Source organism: Acanthopagrus latus, chromosome 18 (genome assembly GCF_904848185.1).
Source record: "Acanthopagrus latus isolate v.2019 chromosome 18, fAcaLat1.1, whole genome shotgun sequence".
NCBI classification, from domain to species: domain Eukaryota; kingdom Metazoa; phylum Chordata; class Actinopteri; order Spariformes; family Sparidae; genus Acanthopagrus; species Acanthopagrus latus.
The window spans coordinates 25,870,976-25,894,855 of record NC_051056.1 but is presented as its reverse complement, the minus strand read 5'-3'; the positions used below and the strand labels follow the sequence as shown (position 1 = coordinate 25,894,855).

The following is a 23,880-nucleotide window of genomic DNA, read 5'->3' as shown; positions in this document are numbered from 1 at the left end:
CTCCTTGGAAAACTGTTTACCGAGCTAATCAATCAAGTGAGAATTAACAATATTTCCTCATGAGCTTACGTTCAATCAGAAACCAGTTCAATGTTTTGTGATTTCTAATTCAATGTTTACTCCTTCTAATAACAAACCATTTCTATGATAACATATTTGCTTTTGGAAATGTTTTGGACATAGACTCAGGGTTTATATGATCACTTCTGGCAGCAAAACAACAAGGCATGACACACTACCAGTGGAGTGAATAGAGGGCTTGAGTGGATGAAACCAGAAGCTGTATTTCTCTCTCTGTTTCTCTCTCAGCTTCAATAGTCTATGCTAATGTGTCTTTTGTTCATCACAAACAGCAAACAACGGATATGAGATTATATGACGATGATCAACAAAACAGCAAACAGAAATCATGAGAAACCTTTTATCTTAATATCTATCCAGGATTTTTTTTAAAAATACATACAAAGCAAACTGACGGAGCTCAAACATCCCTCCTATATTTATTCAATTACACACTTACTCAGGCAGACCAGATGCTGCTGCCATATCCTGTCTTGTAACTTTTGAGACAAGAAAGTTTGAAATGTCAATTTTTATGTTTCAGGCATCAGAAGCATGAATACTGTTCTTCTTCCTGGAGACAACATTATGGTTTAAGTGATCTAACCATAATGAGGCGTCCGCTGTTCAGACAAAACACAGGATGTTGACTTTGATTGTGAAAACAGGGAGCAGTCATTTGAAGTTGCTTTGCATTGATGCAGAGCGCTCTGCAGGCAGCGGGTACATGATGAATCATGCAGTGAAATTCAGAGTCTCGAGGTCTGTCCCAATACCCAACTAGTCAAGTGCCCACTTTAGTGACGCATTTACGCTAATTGGATATAGTGTACACATACCTGTTAAGATCATAAGTAAGTGGAAAAAGGTTTTTCAGAACACACATTAATGACTTCGCCCATCACTAATGCAAATATATGGTCACGGAAGCAAACACAGTAAGTAATTACGAACTACTAATTAACCAACAAAACAGGAAAAGATTATGGAGGCTGCAGGATAGAAAAATAAAGTCATTACATTTAGAGATATCTAAAAGTTGCTCTGTAAGAGACAAACAATTTTTTGACGGACTGTTTCTTTGAGATAAAATGTGTTTGGTAAGGCAAGTATTTCTCAAATTTTGTGAACGCTAAAGGAAGAGAGCATGTTTAACCAACATGGTAATTATGTTGATACACTCGTGTGAATAACTTAACTTGAATCAGTTCAACGAGGAAAGATTTTCCATTTAACAGTAAGTGACAACCATCTGTTGAGGTCCTGTGAAAACTGCTGAGTGTTTGTTCACAGATGTTTAAATGGTTCTGTCTCTCCAGAGAAGAGAGAAAAAACACAACGTTTGACCCCAAATTAAAAACTGTATTTTTCATGTCACATTTCTTCAGCACTGGTGAACAATTTCAAGCTTTATTTGTCATCCAGTCCCATCAACATGTCCACATTCCCACTCATGACTACTTAGTATACGTTACTACATTATTACCTGGTTACTCAGCAGTACTGTTACATCAGTACTCATAGGTCGGACCACGGCCATCTTTCAATTCAGCCTTCATTCTGATCTCAAATACACACCTGTAAAGATTCCTAACTGAACCCTGCACGGTTGCAACACTGACCAATTCTGTCCACAGACAGACAAACAGACATCCTCATCAGAATAAATGAGCCGTACTGTTCAAGAAGGCAAGCAGCCTAATACGACCCATCTTGTCGTTAGGTGATGACCTCCAGTGGCATCAGAGGTGCAGTTCTATAAGAGTCTGTATAGGGGGGAGGTCAGGAGTGGATGGTCAGGTAAAACCAGAACAGGACTCTTATTCAAGAGACTGCTGTCCATGTCCAGTGTGAAACCTGAAGTCAACAATGGGTTATTTAACAAACCAAAGTCTGTCAGATACATAATGTACGGGAAGTAACCCACTGATTTTAAACCCAAACCACAATGTTTTACTGAACCTAACCAGACTCCAACCATGCAATGAAAGGCCGGTACGCCTGTCACTGTAAATCTAGGTCGGGCATGTCAAAACTATTCAACAAAGGGCCAATGTGGCTGCAGGTTTTCTTTTCAACCAAGCAGCAGCACACCAGACCTAACTCGTTTAATCAACTGATTTCAGACTTAAGAAAGTTGATTGGTCAAACTGTGTGCTCTTGACTGGTTGGAACAAAAACCTGCAGCCACACGGCCCTCTGTGGAATAGTATGGACACGTCTGCTTTAAGTGCTGTATCGCAGGCATCTAGATGTGTTTTAGTTTCCTGAAGACGCGTCACCTGTGGCAGGCTTTTAAAGTCTGTGTGGGGGTGTCCTTACAGAGTCGTTAAGGACACATGAGCTCTGAGTTTCTGAGTCTTTAGGGCCACTTGTGGGCCTTTGATGCAACCAGCCTTCATGTGGGTTTGTAGGGCTAGGTGAGCACAGGTGTGAACAGTTCTTAAGCTGTCCGGGGTGAGAACTCTGTACGGCATTGCAGGTGGGTGATAAGTAATGTCGTAGGCCACCTCCTCTGTTCAGAGATGGTCATTCCAGTTTGACATTAACTGTTTTACTCCTCTATCAAACCGCCCTGCTACCTAGTAGGTGGTTGTTGTTGTTTCTTATAGAGAACAGACAGAAAACAGAAGAGGAGGTCTACATCAGGGGAGTCATACTACTGTAAATATAATTATCATTGCAGTTTTCATAACTATGGCATATGAAATCCATTAATTACAGGGTCTGGTTCTTAGCTCCTCTCGTCTAACTCTAATGTTGGAGGCATATGACTGTTTTCAGCCTGAAACAGACACATTATGAACTCAATAACTGCTTTTACCTTCAAGTTAATTGATTATTGTTGGCAAACCAGCTTGAGAGTGCTTTACCACCAGCAGCTGGACTGTGTACTGGATACTTACAGCATTTAGATGGCATTACAGTAAATAACCAAGGTTTTTATTAGAGATGTCACATCACCCATTTCATTCTTCTACTATTTTTCCCCTGTGATTGTTAGCATATAGTCAGATATACAGTAAACAACATGAATCATAATTGAACACTATTATTTTTTACTGTGTGTGTGTGTGTGTGTGTGTGTGTGTGTGTGTGTGTGTGTGTGTGTGTGTGTGTGTGTGTGTGTGTATAATGAGTGCAGATGGTATATAATCACATCACGCATGTATGAAATTCATCTGGTCGCTGATGTAAATATAAACAAAAACAATGCATCATCCGGAGGTGATGCGTCCTCATCATCCGCCTCTACCCCTCCCAAACACTCACATCTTACACACACCACAGATATGAAGCAGTAATGCAAAGCAAAGCCATAATCATATGAATAGATTAATGCATGACGGTAAAACACATGGGACAGTCCCACCCAGTGCCAGCATCACACACGGTGCAGATTTAGTGCCAGATGTTAAACGCGTTAATGGGAACAAAGGATTACTCTAACCTTGTTGTTTTTGATTTTGCACTGCAGTGTTCTGCCCCTCCGACGCAGCTCTCTCTCCTGATGTAGGGGATGAGTGGGTCACCAGAGCAGATGTATGAGACCAAAACTCTTCCAGCCTCCCACTGCAGTGAATAAGTAAAAATCTTGTGGCGGCGTGTCATAAACATCTGCTTTAATATTCTCTTTAAGAAGCTGCAATTCAGCGTCTCTTATTTAATAAAGTCAGTTCTTGTTTGTTTTTCTCCCTCTTCTTTTTTTTTTTCCTGTTGCGTTAATTATGATGTCCCTTCGTTTGAATGGCTTTAGGAGTAAAATATGTTGCCGTGTCAGCTGTTATGTAACTGAAAAAATGGGTAGGGGTCAGACATCACTGGGAAATTGGACTCTAGAAGAAACTCTTGTGTTTGAAGTGCCGGCCACTCTGAGGGATAGTGCTGCATGTGCGGAGATATGCTAATGAGGACATGCTTTGATTGGGCCACCCACGTCAGTGACTCCGGCTGACAAAGGTGCACAAGGCTGCATCCGCCAGCCTCATTAAAGCCCTGTCCAATTATAGAATAGTAATTGATCGCCTGCTTTGTGTGTTTCTGCCCTCTCTCCTTGTCTCCAAAGTATGCTCGAGGTCAATTTAAAATGCATCAAAGCTGTAACATGGTTAAATCCCCACAGACAGTTGCTGGCCTTCCTTGGCTTTTTGTTAAGCGCATACAAGCACCTGCGTACTAAGTGTTGTCCCTGTTTTCCAGTTTATCACTGCCTCTGCTCGCATCCTGAACACGAATCGTGATGCTCTGGGGATTGTCAGGGCGAAATATGAAGGGCTTCTATTTGACTGCATGTAATGTAGAGTGGGTTAACCATTACAGCTCTGCTTTTTGTAAATAAAAGCTGGAGAATAAATAGGGTTCCCCTGGTGCGTGAAAAAAATGCGAATGAATCTGCAGATAACGCGAAGTCAACATAAGCAATTACAATGATCGTCGTATGCCGCACGTGGCTTTGCCTGTGTGTGTTGAAACACGGGTACCTGTAGGAGTGACTCTGTCAGTCAACCATGCTGAAATCATACTTTGAGCAAATATTCCCCACTCCACCCACTCCTCTGCTGGGCTGTTGTTTCAAACTGGGAGAAATGATTTGTTGTTTTCTTTTAGATGAGACAGGGTGGCATGGGATCCTGAACTCTCCCGCGCAAATAGAGAGAAATAAACATCGAAGCGAGCTTGTCACAGCCACCGACAACCATCAGGATGTCGAAACAACGCCGGCACAGACACAGCACTGCCTTCAGATCTCCATATTTAGATACGTGTGTGTGTGTGTGTGTGTACACACTCAGGAGGCTGCATCCTCCAACAAACTCGCACAGCCCAGGCTCTCGTATTGACAGGGACCAAGTTCAACTGATTCCGGAGTCAGTCAGTAGCAGAGGTCTAATTTATCTCTCAATTAGATCTCTGCTGCTGTATTGCCTCGGCCCGTCATGACTTGTATGCCGACCAAGATGGCTCCTCCGCTGCCCCATTATGAATAGAGACACTGCCTTGTGTGGTCTCATTATTAAATAAGTAAGGGGGATGGAGGAGGCAGACAAACGTTTTTAAGCCTTGTCGGAGAAGACGCCATGGCCATTAGAGGCTGAGCATTAACAACAGCAAGAAACAACACAAACCGGAGGAGGGGAGGGGTGTAGAGGCAGAGAGAGAGAATGAGCTGGACAAGAAAGAAGAGCTGTAATTATGGTAATATTGCCACCTTGTTATTATAGCCTGTATTGCATGAGGGCTGACAGGGAGAGAGTCAATGATACAGTCATATCATTTTTGTTAAGGTCTTACCTGTGTGTTTGTTTGTTTGTTTTTAGAATTCTGCAGCATTTGTGCATCAGGGATTATTACTGCTGCATCAAATGAAAGAATGATAAATGTGAGTTAAAAGAAAACCATCTCTGGACTTCATAGCAGCCCGAGCATCCTCAGTGGCAGGATTGAATACATTAAATGCAATATGAATTGTCCCTTTATTGATGCCATTCATTACAATGATGAAAGCTCTTGGTAATTATCAATTTTGTTTAAGCACATCCGAGAGCTTTGTGTGGCACGCTAATGGACGCCACCGGTGAAGCCAGTCATTCAGATTTGTGTCAACGAGTCATTAAGCTGCCTTTGAGGGAAGTCAGCAATCTGATCCATCATGGCAATAATGAGTCGAAGATGAACTCATCAATTTCACTCTCCCGAGCGCTGTGCACGGCTTATGGATAGCAGTCGCTGCCTATTCCTCTGTGACTCACTCTGCTCGCCACCTTACTCTCACCCTCTCTGTGACATCCTCACCTCTCCCCATGGGTCTTTTCTGTCGCGCCTGAACCATCTTTCCTGTCACCTTTTTTTTTTTTTTTCCTTGTTTAAGTCAAACTTCATCATCCAAACCACTTTGTTTCCATTTCTCGAATCTCATCAGCCCCCCGCCGCCCCCTCCCTCACAGATCAAACAAATGGATACGTCTCCAGCCAACGTGGCACCGAAGCTTATCCCCTCCTAACAGCAGCACACAAGTCATGTCGGCCCCAGACTTCCTTCACTGCGCTTCACGAAAAAACAATGCATCAAAAGAAATAAAACGAGCGAGGAAACAAATGTGTGTGTCAATAAGTATATTTTTATTGTCTTTGGTGTTTTCTTGAAGCAATTTTTGTTGAATAAATAAAGGTTGGAAACTTGACACTGTGCCTCTCTCTCTCCCCGGCATCAGCGGTAGGAGAAGGAGTGAGGGCATGACAACAGAGGGAAGAGAGTGGTTTGACAAAGTTAATTTGTTTTTCTGTGTTCATCTCTATCTCAGGGGATTTCCTGCATCTGAAATGAAATAAGCTGCCTTAAATTGCTTTGTTTTGATATGAAATTTGTTTGTACGGTCGAATGGTTTTTGATTCTGCACACTCCAAACACTACCTGACCTCAGAGTCTACCTTAATATGCAATTGTTCATTTAGCCTTTAAGAATATTGTTCCCACCTGTGACCCCGCACAGCTCCTGCAGTTTCCATTTCCTCAATCTGCAGTTCATCATGAAGCTGGCTGATCATAACCAGCACTTAATGATTCATGAACAGAGAAACTAATGGAGTACTTTACACGTCGTAATCGAATGAGGCCATTATGGGGGAAACTGGCTGCTTACTGGGGGACTTTGATCAAAGAGGGACTCTGGATATGATCATGAGATGCATCAGATGTGGAGAGATGGCACGGACTGACAGCCAGCTTTTTTGGACTGGAGGTCCGCATTAGCATGTCTTTGAAAGAGAGGGAGCACGCTGGTGCACATTTACTCCCAGGACCCAAGGTCAAAAAAAAACTGATGAGGTCTTCTGAAAGCAGACTCTTCAACTTGTCAACAGCCTTTCAAAAAGAGAGTAAGAAAAATGTTGTGAGGCCCTGATCGCAATGCCAAAAATAAGAGAAGAGAGGAAAGAAGCGACAAGCAGGACTCAGATTCCTAATGCCTAGTAATGCTCTTTGTCACTATCATCTTTTACAAGATAGAGCTCCAAATTAAGCACTCGCTAACCGTTGCTATGGTTATGGTATGGCTACATTTAAAAATAGTTAAGAGCGGCAGCTTAAAGGAAATAGAAAATTAACAATGGCTGTTGATCACAGACTGCTCGCAAACCAATATCTTCATTGTCATTTTGTCCACTAAACCCCGACCTACTATACCATGCTGTACTATATGTTCTATAATAACATCACAGCACTTCTGCCTTTGCATTGAAAGAACAGAATCTGATTATTTCAAACCCCAATGCTGTCAGTTTTCTTTGGGGTGGACAAACATTATTTGCAAAACCACATTGCGGTTACGTGTCAAAAAGAAAAATGGCCCATTCTGCATTTAAGAGGTATTGCATACACTTGTCAAGAGTTAGAGGAAGAAGGTCATTGCCAGTCTGTTTTCTGTAGAGTAGATATGACTCTGAAACTAGCAGGCGGTATGCTTAGCTTAGCATAAAGACTACAAACAGGCTTTTTCTAGTGACTAAAACATGCTCACAAGAACTAACTAACTTACTTTGTTTATTAATATCCCATAAAATGAACAAGACATAACCTGCTATTTATCGAGCTGTAAGGGTGCCTGTATTAAATAGAGACATGCTAACTTGTTGTTTCCAGACTTTATGCTAGGCTACTGGTTGGCTCTAGCTTCACATTTAGCATGCTAACATGCTAAATGATTAGCACCACCTAACTACCATGCAATACCATGTAGGGGAAGGGGTGGTATTAATCTTAGCTATTACATTTAGATTTTCAGATGAATTAAATAAGAATTTAATTTGATTCAAACTCTGAATAAAAGTGTAGTATAAAAAACTGAGTCATGTGTTTATACTGTGGGAGGAAGCATGTGAATCAATGTAAACATCACAAGGTTGACATATGTATTTTTCATATATTTATTTTACAGGGACATGCTCACACACACACACACACACACACACACACACACACACACTCATACACATCAATTATTACCAAAAGGGCACTAAATGTCTCCACTGCCTAAGAGGGGACCTCTGTTTCTGGTCATTTTGAAAAAAACTAAAATAAAATAGAAAAGCCTCTTATGATGTCATTTACAATAATATTACTTCAAATGTGTTATTTTAATCGTTTTCAAAGAAACTGCCAAGCGGGGACTTGCATCATTCTGTGACGTCTACCTATCAAAGAGGGGACTTCCATATGCACTGCACTCAGAGCTGTCCACACCCATTCTTTTACCTAAAGATAGTTTGTTTACTAAAGGGATTTATTTTCCTTGTTTCTTTCTTTAGTCGATAATTAAAACTTTGATGTCATTAACATTTAAACATTTCTCTGTAATACCGATATTGCAAAAACAATCAGTCACTTTAATGAAAAACAAGTTTTACCTGCAAATCAGAAGTAATTTGACTGCTTGCTCGAATATTAGTATAAGCATCTGTATTTACTTAGAGTTACGTTTAAGAGACCAATTACACCAGGAAACTAATTTTAAGGGGAATGCACGTTCAGCTATAAAACAATCCAATGAATACTCTTTAAACCTGATTTGTCATTCACACACACACACACACACACACACACACACACACACACACACGGACACTGAACCACCTCTCCCTCTCCCCCCTCTCTCGCTCTAGCTGTCTCCTGCTCTGCTGTATCTCTTAGCTCTGCACTCACTTCTTGGGTGCCAGCACTTGTTGGAAGGAGAGAAGTGTTGACAATTGTCTTCTCCTGCCTTGTCACCAAACAACTTTGTCACACTTCACTGCCAGCTTAATTCTCAGACATCCCTGTCAAGAAATGACATTTAATTTTCACACCTCTTCTCTCTGCTATTCTTTCTTTCATGAATTTTATTTTCGAGCACACACACACACACACACCCCCGGTGCATTCGCTGTCTGGCAGTATCGATATCTCTGACAGTATGGGAGTCTTTAACTCGAATGAACACCGCTGCTATCTTCGAGCTTGCTTCCATTTGTGTTGTATTATGACAAAGGTAAGACATATGTAACATAAAATGTCACCTCTATACCACATAGCCGTAGCATATCATATCTGTACATATAGCTACATCCATTTGCCCTCTTCTTCTCCTTCAATATATTATTATATTGAGTGAGTCAGTTGTACACAAATCCATTGTCCTGTTGGTTTAAGTGACTTTAAATATAAAAAAAGGTAGCTAAATAGATGTTCTCGTGCTATAAAGGCCCGTTTTTGATGCTGCTTTCTGTGTTTTTTGCTTCATTTCTTTCTTTCCCCATTTCTTCCTTAGCCCAGTAAATTAAAATGCTGCTCCACTTCTTAGTTTTTTCATAAGATTAGAGAGAGTGCATGTCCTAGTCTGTCGTTTTATCCTCCCCATTACATGTAGGATGAGAGCTTAACTTCCTAAGGGTTTCCATTTTAGCCAGGATCAATAGCCAAGTGCTCGTTGGCCCAAGTGACTCTGGTCCTCGGCGCTCGGTCTTCAGGAGTAAGCTGCGGTTTGACAGTGCAGCCCACATGAGCATGAAAATAGAGCTTAGAAGAACTGTGCGCGTCCACCTCGATTCCATTTCCTCTCCACAAGTTTTTGGGCCGTTATGACAGGTCCTTTTCATGGTTTAAGTAGGTGACTGGAGGGAGCTGATCCAAATGGCCAAAACAGCCCCTGGTTCATTATCAAGAGGCCTAGAATTTGAGATTATAGGTGATTACACTCATCCATCCCCTTTTCTGAAAAAAAAAAAAAAAAAAAAAGAAATCTGTTTAATCCCCCTCTCTGGTGCAGCTACGGAGGGCGCCCAGGGACGGCTGGCATCCATCACAAGCCTAAAAAAAGCACAGAACATACGGAACCAGGAGGAGCCCTGGCCCCGGCTTGCAGGGAAGAAGGCCAGTTGGCCGGCGAACAAGAGGTGCTGGGTCTGATCGGGCAGAGGGAGACGCCACTTGGCCGTAGATCACAGCGGTCAGTGGGGACATCGTTGGCCCGCCGGCTTGCGTGTGGAGCTCTCATGGAAAATGGGAGGGGGGAGCCGGGAGTTCAGTGTTGACCTTAGACTCTGAGCTGCAGCCGAACGCAGCAGGACTCTCCTTCCAACCACGTCCTCGCCGTCTCTGACAGCCTTGACTGACGGCTCTCAGAGCTGCATATTTGACACAATCTCACTCTCCTTCACTTTTCTCATGGATTCCGAGTCTGTTAAGTTCAGGTCATTCACAGATAATTTAACACCAATTATTTATTTTTTTTTTTTTATGTAAATAAGGTTTTCCACAGATTTTACAGCACAAGTGTTTGCACAATTCCCTGACCTGTTACAGAGACTAATAGAGGAAATCCACCCACATTACAAGTTTCTGAGCACATTGTTTTCTTGTTTGAAACCAGTCCTTTGAATCCTTGTGTGGATCCATGCAACAGGAGCCTGGTGAGCAGCCTCCATTTAAAGTTTGAATTGATAGACCATATTGATCACCTAGAGAGTTTTGCTCTCATTAAATGCTGCCGGTTAGGTCAAGTTCACACAGAGCCCTTGTCTGCAGTGTAATTCCATTTCAACAGGCCGTTGAGCTATTCACAAGGCATTTTGTGAGCTGCGAGATACAAATAACAAGACTTCTTTTCACCCCAGCTTTGGATATTTAGCATTTATTTCTTCCTTCTCTGTTTGCGAATTCATAGATGTCTGTAAGGAACAGAAATAACAAGCATATGAACAAACACTTGAAAGCGGTTTTAAAAAATCGTTGCAAGCTGTGCAGGGCTCCATGAATGAGGATTTGATTTGTTTTCATGCCATTTAAAAGGAATAAATAAGGGTATAGACTTGGAAAATGCTCGAGTTTTTTATCATCCCCATCTTGTCTCATACTAACAGAATATATTTGGGCTTGCCTTTCGCCCTGCGTGTGAACTTATCACATCATCATACTTTTGTTCTCCTTCTCTGTCATGTTCTGTCAAAAACAAATCAAAAAGGACCGATAAATAAAGCCAGAGGTTCTCAACCTTTTTGGTCCATGGCACCTTAAAAACACCTTAAAAGGCAGCAGTGTCTATATGCTACTCATGCTGAGGATTATTCAACTGGTATTTGAATGTAATGAATTTGTTTGTTTGTTTGATGGTCTGAATCAACATTTTCACCCAACATGACCTGCTGAAAATGAACAAATCACCTACTGGGTATCTATTCTGATAAGCAATAGCAATAAAGCTGCACTTGTTGTTGGGTTGAGTTTTGAGTTTTTCTTTATTTAATATTTGTTAGAGGCCTATCGGGCAAAACCATTCTATATTTCACGAGAAAAAACTAAACATTAGAAGAAACTTGCAGCTATGCTTTAGGATTAGGCAATCAGATAACATCACATTATGAACATGCACCAATGTATTGAATAGTAGAATAATCAACTGTGTAGGGGTCACAGATGGAAAGCATTTCTATTCACGAGCCACACTGGAAAACCATGGAAATAGGCTGTGTTGCTTTCATGATGCATCGGCATGAGGCAGACAGAAAACCTGACACTCATCGTTTCAATAGCAGAGCAACAGTAAATCTATAAAGCACCACCATCCGCTCTGCAGACAGAACTTGAGGCTGAATCCTTCCAGCCTTCACCTTTTTACAGGAGGCAGGATAAACAAGACAAAACAAATCTGACAAAATGGATGCAGCCAGATATTTCTGTGCTACAGCTCTTCTCATCGTGTCTTCCTGTGAAGATAAAGCAGTGAATCTGCAGACGCTCTCTTCTTTCTGTTTCAATTTTAAAAGGTTTTGAGGAAAAGATTTAAGGACAGATTTTAGTTGCGCTTAGCTTATAATATCATAATTACACCCTAATCAGGAGGAGTCTGCATCAGTGGCTCTCGCTTCTCTTTATGCCGCTCTTGTTCGCACTACAGACAGAAATCGTCTCTGAGTTCAGCAGTGTTTTTAATGAAATGATTAGGTGGATGACCCTATTTTGATGTTTTATCTCCATGGCATGCTTTCTGCCCCAGTTTCCAAGATACAGGCAGTCCACTGACCACGACGAGCTCTGCAGAATTACTTAAAGATAACGAGGGACTTAATGATCCTCGCTGATCTGCAGCACTGAAAACACAGATTAACATGCTGCTTGTCCTTCTTCTAAATTGTCTTGTTATTCCGGCACGACAGCAGAGGATCAAGAGACAGAGGTGACCGACCAAAGTCCCTTTGTACCTCAGCCTCTCGAAAACAACCTCTCTCTCCACCCCCTCCCTCACTTCTCACTCCTCTCCCCCACCTGTCAGGGCGACGCAGAGTGAAAGTCAGGTAAGGACTCTTAGTGCAGGGTGTCACAAACACGACGCGGATGAGGGCCAGACCACACTGCTGGGAGGAGGAACAGCCCTCTGACCAAAAGCGGTGCTCATGATTCATTCATTACATCGTTAACAGTTTCCAGAGTGTCAACAGCTTGTCTTTGAAGTGATAATCTTAACATTGAGGGTGTCCTTGAATTTCTTCTCTCTATTAAAATGGTTAATGGGAAATGATTTCTATAATTCAGCAAGGAGGAGTTCCCCGAGCCTCCTGTTAGTTAAACCATGTCTAATAAATCTGTGGGGAAAAGACAGAAAATATGGGAAGCTCCTAGAAAGCTTTGGGCATTTCCCTCTCAGTTTGCATTTCATTTTACTATACGTTGGCTCACACTATATCCAAGGAACATGCTTTTTTGGCAGCTCGCTAATAATCTTCTGCAGAAGCACTGCATAATGGTGGGGCTATTTTATCATTATGAAATGCAGTATATACAGCACGTTATGAATTCATTCTACAGTCTAAATAAAATGAAGGGGCAGCCACTTCATCCTGGCTTTTATGTTTAAAAATTCTAACTCAATATTTTGTTTTATCCTCTTTTTATTTACAATGTCGTTGTGAAGAATCCTTATTTTTTCCTTTGTTGCACCCACAAGCTGTGGAAGCTACAGCTGCATGACGGAGTGAAGAGAACTGATCCGCTGGCAAACATAAGATAGACGCAAACTGTAATTCCAAGAATAACAACAGAATCAGTCTCAGCAAAGGCCCAATGAGGACGTATTGTCACATTCAAGTGACAAAGCCCCCTGACAGAAGTAGGAGTTACTGTCTGTTGGGAGCAAAGCTGTGAATAAAATGATATAAAGTGACAAAGTCTACAGACAGAAGAGATCGGTGGGGTTGGATGAGCCAACAAAACAATTAGTCCTTGTTTCCTACTTGTACTGTAACCTTAAAGCAGTATTTAACTTTAGAGGAAGTCTTGGTTCTGTGGATTGTCTTTCAAGCTTAAAAACAAACTTTATGCAAAATAAGCCCCCCCCCGTAGTCATATTGGTAGAGATGCATTCAAAAGGTTTGGATTGCTGCCAGTACATCTTAGAGTGGAGCTGCTTAAGTTAAATCATTATGTATAATGATAATAATGTTGTAAATGACCATGCTCCCGATTATTTATGCTCCAATATGAAAATGGTTCACACACAACACAATCATAATGCGAGGGCCAGCGTTCGTTCATGTAAAGTACCCAGAGTCCAAAATGCAGCTTCAAGTACATTTATTTACACTGGTATGTTGTTATGGAGCAGTTTGCCACCTGTCATTATTAAACTTTTAAATTGTTGATGGTCTTTTAGAAATGAGGCCTTTTTAAGAAACAAGGTGACAAATGTATGATGAGTCATGTCTACACTTGCCATTTATTTATTTATGTTTTTACTAGATATGTATTTTATTTTCTCGTAACTTTTAGTAATTATTTTTTTCTTTGGATTTTGTCTGATAATATGTCAGTGTTCTTGTTTTTGTGTCGTATGTGTTGACACCGAGGATCATGCTGGAAATAAGTGTTATCACTTTAACATGTTATCCTTTGGATTTTTGTTTTCTGTCTTCAAATCCAAAAATCAATCAATCAAATTTTATGTTTAAATTTAAACAGCTGTTTCGATCACAAAATGTTTTTATTTGTGAAATGGTAAATTCAAATGAAGTTGGACATCAACACATGACGTCAACAACAACAGCGATGACGAACAACGCGTTTTGCCGCTTAATTTATAAAACTTGTTGAACAGAAGACAGAACGCCCTAAACTGCGAGCCAACCTCGGATCAATTGAGATTTACTTTTCCTCAGAAAAAGATTTAGTTCAAAAAAACAAATTAGCCAATCAAGTGAGGTGTCGGTGCAGCGAAGAAGAAGAATCTCCCAGCGGCTGTGAATCTCTCTCTCTCTCTCTCTCTCTAATTAAAGTCTAAGTTAAAGTTGACCTGAGTAATTTATGACTTATATCGACTTCTGTCTGCAAGCAAGGAATTGCATCATCATCCGTAAGTCTCCTCAAAATCCAACAGTTGCTCGTACTGGAGAGAGATGAATAAAAGTCACTTTTTTATTATAGACAGGTAGCTCATACCAAAAAAAAAAAATATTGTGATGAGGCAATACATCGCATTACAGTCAAAACATTTTATCGTAAATTATTCTCAAGAGACATCTTAAGCGTAAATTTCAAGTTATTTCAACACCAGTTCCAAAAACTCTTTTCTAAATTCTTGTTAATGTGAAAATAATGATCTTGTAAAAGTTGTAAATTAGCTTTCGGCAGATTATGCTTTATGTTGGAGTATTAAGCCGTACACTTTCCCCACAGCATGAATGTATGAATACTCATTCTGCTGTAGGCTACTTGCATATGTAACGGCGTCGGCTCACCATGAGCCTCAAGTGTGTCGTGCAGTTTGGAGCTCACGCTGGTCTTGGTCGTGACCTGATCTCAGTTTCAAGTGGCTACAACTGTGCTAGTTCTCTGAAATCTTTATAAAAACTCAATCTGAAGATCAATTTAGATTGATAGTTCTTTTGAAATATGATTTAATTTCCCATAAAGTACAAATTATCCTATCAAGTGTGGCGTCAGTGCAGTGAAGAGAAAGAATAACTCCAGAGGTTGTAAGTGTCTCTCTAATTAATGTGTTTCAGTAAAGCAAAAGTATGACATTCTGTTCTGCGTGCAAAAAAGACTAACTTTTAACGGTTTCAGAGGAACACGATTACAATTTGTAATATATGCTCTTAAGGTTTCTAAAAGGAGGGGAAACGTGTTCGAGCTCTAACTAAACAAATCTTATTAGAGCTATGGAGTATTAAATCATCCGTCAGCCATAAGCAGCAGATAATAAGCTGAACAAAAACAAAAAAAACAAAAAAACAACCAAACATATTGTGCATCCCTAGAAATTACTTTATAAAAGAATAAAAGCATCAAAGACAAGTCTGGAGAAGAAATCTAAAGGAGAACTACAGCACTACTAATGTTCAGACGACCGATAATCATGTTTTAAACAAAGCAGCGATGAAACGAGTCATGGTACCAAACATCACTGTTAATTTAAAAAAAAACCAAACATGTTAGTAGAGTCAAAAAGGAGATGAATATAATGGGGAACATCCGGCTTAAAAACCTGCCACATCAAGGAAATCTTTTAATACCAGCACAATTTATTTCCACCCTTCACCCTAAAAACACTGATATATTTCACTGTGTTATTCATTGTATGATTAAAGGCAGCTGAGAGCAGTGGTAACGATTCCCCCCGCAGTAAGCATAATCCAAGCTCATTTCAAGCTTATGTTCTAAGAGGGGACTTTAAACACAGGCATATGGTGATGGCTTTATATCATACTTAGTGATCCCAGCGGGGGGGTCTAATCAATAAAGGACATGATCTTTAGATGTACAAGTCTGCTTTTTGCCCAAAATCCCAAAAAATGGAGCCTCATGCCAGTGGCAGAACTGTCCCTGCCTCCGATCACTGGAAACTGAGCAAAAGTTAAGCAACTGTCAAACTGCAGCTTTTAATCATTTTGTTGTACAACGATGAAACAATTTATTGAGGGGCTTCAGCTCGGATCAGCGAGGAGAAACTGCACCCGTATGAAATAAACAATACAGTACAAAATGCATTTTTCGAGTATATATACGATGAAGGGGAAGACAGATAGTGATCTTTTATTGTCCCCAGTTTTCTTAGAGATACGCTCCCCCGCAGGACATGGTGTATGTTTAGTTTAGCTGGAGGTTGATTCAGAGAGGGAGATAAGCTCTGCTCTTCATAACTGGGCCATTTAGTCCCTTGTGACCCAGCCTCTCTGCCTTTGGCAAGCACATCACTTTATTGTGACCCCAGCCGGCAGCCAAACAGTCAGCCCATAAGCCATCAGTAATGAAAAGCACTAATTCCAGCCTAGTGAACACAAACAGAGAGGCCCCGCTTCATATTCACGCGCCGAGCTCCTTCCTTCGCACTCCTTGTCAACCCATTCATCCATTCATCGCGGTCGGACCACCTCCTGGCATATAGCATCCTCAATTTTCCTCGACAAGCAGCAGCACCCTCAAGGATCGTCTCAGCTGAAACAATTAAGTGGCCACGACCGTCGTGTTTGAAGTCATCAAGACATTTTTCCCTCTCGACAGAATGACTTAATTAGTAAACATTCACAGAACTTTATTTCCATTCTTTTTTTCTTTTTTTTTCTTTTTCTTTTTTTATCTTTTGATGATAGCGTTTAACGCTCGGGTGGTTCTTACACACCGAACACGTCATTCACATACAGCGGCTGACATTTCGAAGCGGTTTGATAAATTACTCCGCGTCTCATCCAACTGAGGCACTGTTTCCAGCCCAAAGCCAGAGATTAGGAAATGAATCTACAATTCCCCTGTTTAGCGATCACACATGTTTAAAGGTATTATGCACCCCCGGGAGACTTTGCATGTAATAAAGAGTGTATTCTCAGCCGGGTGCATTTGCCGAGGCTAGACATGCCAGCAGGGCTGCGCAGCCCACGTCTGGGTGATTCCAACAGCTGTTTCTGTGAGCCTGGGGAGCGAGCGTGTCAAGTAGGATGCCTTCTGCTGTCACAAGCTCCTCAAGGTGTTTATTAAAAAAATGTTAATGCCACCGGCGCAACACACACGTCGCGACTTGGCCCTCGTGACAAGGATCTGGCGGTGCCCAACTGTTTCCACTTGTGGGATGGAAGTGTGTGCTGGATTTTTCACGCCCACGCAGCAGGAGACGTTAGTGGGCAACATACTTCAGAGGTCCCCGAGGCCACGAGAGATTTACTTTAGATGTCTGAGTATCTCCAGCGTTGGGAAATATTGATTAGGCATTCTAAATTAAAGAGAGGGCGAATCGAATATTCACTTTGACACAAGTGGACAAACACACACACACACACACACACACACACACACACACACACACACACACACACACGCTGCCAGCAAACACAGACTCCCACTCCCCTTCCCTCCATCTTCCAGCTGAATATTGTTTTTAGTTATCTCTAAACTTTATTGTTTAATTCACGCCGACTGCAAGAGTGAAAAGCCGGCAATGATATCTTAGCCAGCCGAGCCAACGGGCCAGCGCTGATTTAGCCATGTCAAATGGAAGGCCGAGTTCAAGCTGACTTCAGTAATTTATGAATTTTATTGACCTCTGCCTGCAACCAAGGGATTGCATCAACATCCACCGGTCTCTCCCAAATCTGATCGCTGCTTGTGCTGGAGAGAAATACATGAAAGTCACATTTTTATTATAGAAAGCAAAAACCTGAATTGAGAGGAGGTAATATATCACATTATGATCAATATTTTTTCATTTCAAAGAATTCTTTAGCTGTAACTCCACTAAAATTCCCACTTTTACCAAAACTATCTGCAATTTCTAAATTGTTTTATGAGACGCTCGTGAACGTGAAGTTGTAAATGACCTTTCTAGTGACCGATAATGCCGGACGTTTAAGAACTGCTCCACTGAAATGTGATGTTTCTGAATATCTTTCATGTAACTGTGCTGCTTCTCTGTAAGCCATGTGAATTTCTCCCTTTTCATGCAGTTGATTGGGGTGAATGTTCAGCACTCATGATAGCGAGAGGAGAATTTGTGCTTTGAATCAGGCTGAAGGCGACTGGTGAATATCACTGTGTTTTAAAGCGTTTCACTCGGTATTTACTTGGTATTATTTTTCCCAGATGTCGTTAAGAGGAGGCCCGTTGAAATCCAGAATTTTTAGAAAACTCGGTGACAATAAACGACGATGAAGTTGTAATTAAGAACGCACCAGTTGTGAGATTACAAGCAGATGCAGATGTTTAAGACAACGATTTGGCCGACAGCTCCGAGCAGATACCAACGTCCCTTTTCTTTTTTTGAAATTATTGTTTATTTTGTTTTGGCTGTCATCTATTCTACCGTTTGTGCGAAAACAAAAAGAAAAATCTCAACTGTTTGAAAGTCAGTCACTCTTTCATTACACTGCAGGTGAAAGAGCACAAATTCAATCATACAAATTCATGAAACAACCTTTAATATAACCTTCTTTCAGAATGAAAAAAAAGGATTCTTTTCACTTGAGAAGTAAGAGCTTTAAAAGCTTTCTAAGCCTGCTATTCAATTACCGACTCAATGATAAGAAGTTTTCAGCACTCACATGGAATTACAAACCGTTGGCAGGGACGAGGGGAAACCAGCGGCTCATCAATGTGCCGGCATTAAATACGGATAAACATCGGCACCTACACGCCAGTAACAGTCAACGACGTGAATATCGATACTGTTCAATCAGTCCATCAGTGCAGCCGTTGTTGTAATGCATTCAATGATATTCGGCCGTCAAATGTCACATTCAACGCGGCTGAAATCGCCAGACAGCTCACGTAAAACCGTTTAAAGTCGGCAGTCGTTTTAATTGTGTTGACCTGCTTAATGAATTAATTTGTGTTTATCTTAACCAGCAGAGGTCACTGAGGTTAGCTGAAAGAAGAGAGTCAGAGTGAACTGGAGGAAAACAAGGGTAAGGAAAAAACAAAACAAATATCTGAATTGATAGAAAGCCTGTTGCTCACAGCAGATTTCTTTCTTTTTTTTTTTCTTTTTTTTCAAATGAGGGAAAAAACAAGACGATGAAACTTGGTGCTCTTGTTTTTGTTTCGGTGAAATATGAACTGCTTATGTGAGGTAAAAAAAAAAAGAGGAGGTAACTAACAGCGTACACCTTTTCGGTCAGTAAAATATTTTGCTCCCATCTGGGTTTTTTTGTTATGTATTTGTGTGTAATATAATAAACATATATAATATAAATATTGATGTGAACTGAAATGAACCGGTGGAAAACACACGCTTGATGAAGTCCTAAATGTATCTTCCTGCTCGCTGTTAAAATGTGCCTCTTACTTGACTGAAAAATGAAATAACTAAATGAACCTACTACTCCTCTAACGTCTTGTGCACAAGATTTTTTTTTTTTTTTTTTTTTTTAGCTGGAATCAGAATGAAATCTTATGTTGATGAAGAGGAAACATAGCCACGAGCAAAGTCATATCATCTAAATTTAAGGGGTTGGGTGACAAGGTACTTGACATGATCTTGTCCCCGTAGGCTCCCAAACAGCTAACCTGAGGGCAAGAAAACCAGTTGCCGGCAGACTAAATTAAACAATTTTCTCTCCGCCTTGTGTTTCTGTGGAGCAGGAGTACTGCTCTCAGTTTTTTTATGAGCTGGTACAGGTTTCTGTTTGTTGAGCTGCTGACAGACAGCAGACACAGAGCCCTGTGGTGGCAATTATAAATGCTTACAGCTTTGTTTCAACCTCTCGCCTTCAAACAAGATCTTTAATGAAATTAAACGAAGTGTTGTGAATGGGAGGTTTCCATAGGTCTATATATGAATGCTATCATTATACGAGCAGCAGTGACTCATTTGCAGACGAACAAAGAATCATATGCCCTCTTCAGAAACAGCGAGGTCTTATATGAACAATGGGCTGCACCCACGGAACACACACAAGCTATAGAGACCCTCGGCAGCAGTGTGTGTCTGCAAACCCACAGCCGTCACCTGCTTTAAGGCTGTCATTACTGTGACATGTGTAAATACACAGCATTACCACTAATGAGAAACAGAGAAGAGGCTGCCGCGCTGTCAGTCTCATCATGGCCGCCCCGATCGGCTCAATACCGCGCGGCGTGTTCACAAAGGAGCAGACACTATGTCACAGGTAACATGGACGGTTCATTCAACACTGTCTGACTATCAGCGCCCGGGTTGAGAGCTATATTCATCAGCCTGGCGTTAATTAATGCCCGCATGATTGAATGCGAGAGGATGGGGGGGTGGGTGGGGGGGTGGCAGGAGAGATAATGCACACCTACAGGTACAACACCGGCTCCACTCAAAGATATGATGATTAATTCAGTCTTGTCTTCCGCTTTAGAAATTAAAAATCAGACACGCTGTATTTTTGGTGTCAAATGCCTTGCTGAATAAAGCGAGAGTCATTTTGATAGTAATTAGAAGCCTGTTGGCGTCGGCAGCCGCATTTTACGACTTCTCAGACAGCTCCGAGACGCAGCCTTCCTCCGCTCCCCCCCCAACAACCTGTCAGTGGATCGGAGATAGACAAAAATGTACGCATGTTGTCGCAGACTTGGGGCTCTTTGATTGTAACAGATTGGCAAGGAAGTTGGCTATTTGAAAGTGGGTCTCTGGAACACCAGCTTTGAGGTTAGGGTTAAATGGGATTGCTCCCTTTGAATCATTTTGATGACCCACCACAGCTGAGTCTGCAGGTTGTCCTGCTTTCTTTGAAGCGTATTATGTGCCAGAGATTGAGCAGAACTCAGGGCTTATCACGCACGCAAGCACGCACACACGCACACACACACACAAGCTAATACACATGCACACACACACACACACACAGCCTCTCAGACTGTGGCTGGATGTGAGGTGACAGTTGAGGCAAATCTCCAGAGGAAGGAGGTAGAACTGCAACCAAATGAAAGGAGGTTACAAGGGAACGAGTCTGACATTGTTATTTAAAGAATAGACAAAAAGAAAAGATAAGAGTCAGTGACGAGGAATAATCTGTTATATTCCCAGACATTCTGGAGCGTACAAACAATAGCCTGTGAATATCAAATCAACCAATCAATCAATGTATCGGGAAAAAAAAACAGTTAATGCGGTGTGAAACGTAATTTAACAGAGCGTGATCATCCTTTCTGGTGATCAATAAAAACACAGTATATATTTAATGTTGTACCTCATCAACTTCAGTGATTTTTCTGAATATATACTCTACAGGTTTTATCAACTCTGTGTTGACTAAGCCTGAGATGGGAAACTGAGTTCAGCCTCAATTAGGGGCGTTCGTCAAGAATGAAAAAAAAAAAAAAAGCTGTCGTCAATGGAGCACCTATACCTTGACTCACCATGGCAACAGGTAAATGAAGCGCACCTGCCCCCATTTTCATTCAGCAGTCTTATAAATGTGATTGCACGCCGCCGCTGACCATGAAACACATCAGGAGTGAAGACAGGAGTGGAGGAAGAAGTCGATGAGTAGGTCCAGCACTAACAGACCCACGTTACAACACACACAGTGAATCCTCGTCCTTTTTTTATCTTCTTAATCTGTTTATTCTTCTATTTATTCATCTTGTTTTAGCTTGTTCTTGTTTTCTTATCTCTCTTATCCCCGTTCTGTATCGCTGCTGGTCTCCAAAGCTACCAAACAAGATTTCACTGTATGACTACAATGACAAATCAAGTGTTTTGTGCCTTATGTCTTTATCCAGCATAATCCACTTTTGTCATTCACCAGACTTGAATTTGCCTTAATGGATTATAAAGTGAATCTCTCAGTTTTTCTTTCTTTTTTTTTATTTTTCAATTGTCTATTTATTTATTCACTTGTAAGCCAACAACAACAAAATGCAAGTGGTGGCAGCCGAGGATGAAAATATGTATCAGACATCATTAGATTTATTTCCACCTGTGACTGTAAAGTCAACGTCCAATCGAATAATAATGATGTGGGTGATTTGTCGTTGAGAGGGCGGACTGCAAATATTTAGACGTCTGTTTTGCATTAAAAAAAAAAAAGATCTCACGGAAATAAATGACTATTGGTGTGAATTTCAACATAGTCGCTTGAATGCCGTCAAAACACGTTAAAACTACATCACAGACTATGATATAAAACGTTCCATCTGTGCCACAAATCACAACATGTTCAGTTGTTTCGCTGATCGTTGTCTAATGTGTCCGTGGCTTCATAGATACGTTTTAACAGCTACTTATTTTAACACTGACTGCGTTACTAATGTACAGTGGATGTGTCAGCGGAGGGGGGGCTGGTTGTCAACCTGACAGCTGCCTTAATGTTCGCACTTTTATAAAGAAGCAGAACAGATGTTATTGCCAGCGGAGGATGAATCGTTGACCGCATACTGACGACGAACGGGATGAATCCACAATGCCCACAGACTGCCGTCTCTGTCGTTCCTGATGACGGAATAATCACAGAAGCACTCGTTTTGAAGATTTTTAAGCTAACTAACATCGAGCAGGCATTTTGAGGACTCTGAAGAAGTGAACTTCTGCTGGCGTGCCCTTCGATATCGACTGTGTGAATGAGGAAACGAGACGGCATGTCAGGCCGCTGCTTCAGGCTCACCGTGAGGGGAGAAGTCGGACAGAAATTCAGGGTTTTGTTGAAGAAAAAGCTGCCAGCGAGCAGGTTAGGTGCAGCGGATCTCTCATGTCCATCGAGGTCAAACATCCGTAAACATCTTTCAAAAATCATTATCATCCGATTCTTTTTCTTCCAGTTCGACGCCGGGCAGAGGAAGTGCTATAAGCCAAAACAGCATGACTTCGATGGGAGATTCGCCAGAATGTAAACAACTCGGCTACAGCCTATGAACACAGAGGAAAGATGAATCCAAGTTCAGATTTCAAACATTCGCCAAGGTTCTTTATAATTAATTTTTCATCAGTTTACACCAGATTTCACACTGGTAATAAAGCTTGACTGGCTGGTGGCACCTTGGAAACCTGACAGGAGACAGAAACTAATGAGCGTGAGGTAAGAACCATAAAAAAACGAAGATCTGTCCGTCTGTCTGTTTATCTGTCTGTTAAGCACAACGACTTCACACTAGCAGCCCACGACACACACACACACACACACACACACACACACACACACACACACACACACACACAAAGCAGCACCAGCCCTGTTTTTAGCTGTTTAGCTCCACATGAGCTCCATCTGCACTCAAAGCCTTCATCGGTGACATGTGGCCTGTCCATTATTGCTCTATTAAAAGCTGCGCGCATGTCAATGGGTCTCACGCTGTTCCATAGCAAATATGCATCTTGTATTCTGGCAGAGAGATTAACAACATCAAGCGCAGTGATTTCTTTTAATGCCAGCCTGCCTTTGATACTTGGCGCTTGTATTCGGGCTCGACTGAGATCAGATCTTGCACAAAGTAAGTGTAAGATCACACTGTATGATGAGGGTGGTTCCCTCCAACATTTGAAAGAGCTTCGCTGGCATGATTATTATTCATTCAAGAAGTTTTGAGTTTGCACTTCCTGCATGCTCTTATTTTTTCTTTGTACTCAGGTAACGATGTATACAACTTCACCAAAATCTTTTCAAACGTAATTGGTTTTCCCCACTCGGCCGTGGCTTTCGTGTTCTCAGCTGCTCACCTGGATTCACTTGTGGATTAAAAAAAAAAAAACACAAATACAGGCACCAAGCCTGACACGTACTGGCACACTCTCACATGCACTGCCACATGGGCAAACAGACATGCAACACCTTTGTTTTTCTCTCTGTTTTCTTCCCCCCATCCCCCCACCCCCGGGGTCGTCCGTCAGCCTATTTTTGCCCTAGCCT

At 41.4% G+C, this 23,880-nt stretch overlaps 1 long non-coding RNA gene across 7 annotated transcripts in view; it reads right to left on the bottom strand.

Moving 5' to 3' along the window:
• LOC119006951 overlaps positions 1-23,880 on the bottom strand; it is a 108,461-nt gene that overhangs the window by 12,080 nt on the left and 72,501 nt on the right. For 4 of the 7 annotated variants that reach the window (XR_005070956.1, XR_005070952.1, XR_005070954.1 and 1 more), the window contains one exon: positions 20,238-22,883. The exons of 1 other annotated variant lie outside the window; for it this stretch is intronic. This is a non-coding gene — a long non-coding RNA (uncharacterized LOC119006951). Of the gene's footprint in view, positions 1-14,481; positions 16,520-20,237; positions 22,884-23,880 lie in introns of those variants that run through there. 2 more of the 7 variants (XR_005070953.1, XR_005070960.1) reach the window with 2 other exon arrangements.